The sequence below is a fragment of the Seriola lalandi genome, unplaced genomic scaffold (genome assembly GCF_002814215.2).
Source record: "Seriola lalandi dorsalis isolate HSWRI2012SDOR001 ecotype SW California unplaced genomic scaffold, Sedor1 jcf7180002054962, whole genome shotgun sequence".
Classification (NCBI taxonomy): domain Eukaryota; kingdom Metazoa; phylum Chordata; class Actinopteri; order Carangiformes; family Carangidae; genus Seriola; species Seriola lalandi.
The window spans coordinates 1,370,324-1,371,102 of record NW_019525513.1 but is presented as its reverse complement, the minus strand read 5'-3'; the positions used below and the strand labels follow the sequence as shown (position 1 = coordinate 1,371,102).

Sequence of the window (779 nt, the reverse complement as noted above, 5' to 3'; positions counted from 1 at the left end):
GCGTCTCAGAGGACGCCATCCCCGCCACGAAACACGGAAAAACACCCAACAAAAACCACCAACAGTCACCAAACACTAACTAAACACCATACAATTAAACCAGTAACCAAACAATAACACACAGTAAGAAAAAAAGAAAGAGAAAACCGACTTTTTACCCGGAAAACTCACACACTCTCACCGTCCTCCATTCCCAGCACACACTCAGAGAGAGAGAGAGAGACAGACAGAGAGAGAGAGATAGAGAGACAGAGAGAGACAGACACAGAGATACAGAGACAGACAGACACAGAGAGACATAGAGAGAGACAGACAGACAGAGAGAGAGAGATAGAGAGAGAGACAGAGACAGACAGAGAGACAGACAGAGACAGAGAGAGACAGACAGAGAGTGAGATAGAGAGAGAGACAGACAGAGAGAGAGAGAGAGACAGAGCGAGAGACAGACAGACACAGAGAGAGACAGACAGACAGAGAGAGAGAGACAGACACAGAGAGAGCGAGAGAGACAGAGAAACAGAGAGAGAGAGACAGACAGACAGAGACCGACAGACAGAGAGAGCGAGAGATAGAGAGAGACAGATAGACAGAGAGAGATGAGTGGGGATGGGTAGCATTACCTTGAAGTTTGTACCCAGTTATGGATCCCAGTGTAGGATTTCCTGGCCTCTGCTCCTCCAAAAGATTCCAATGGGTCCTCTGCATTTAGACGCTTAGGCGTCCATTAGTTTGAAGTGTTGTTTTGGATGTGTATTGTAGTTAATTCAAAGTTTGAGGTA

At 46.5% G+C, this 779-nt stretch overlaps 1 protein-coding gene across 1 annotated transcript in view; it reads right to left on the bottom strand.

Annotated features, from left to right (window-relative positions):
- The window catches only part of LOC111646053 (chromaffin granule amine transporter), a 17,692-nt gene that overhangs the window by 13,406 nt on the left and 3,507 nt on the right, over nucleotides 1-779 (bottom strand). The gene's annotated exons all lie outside the window — the stretch shown is intronic.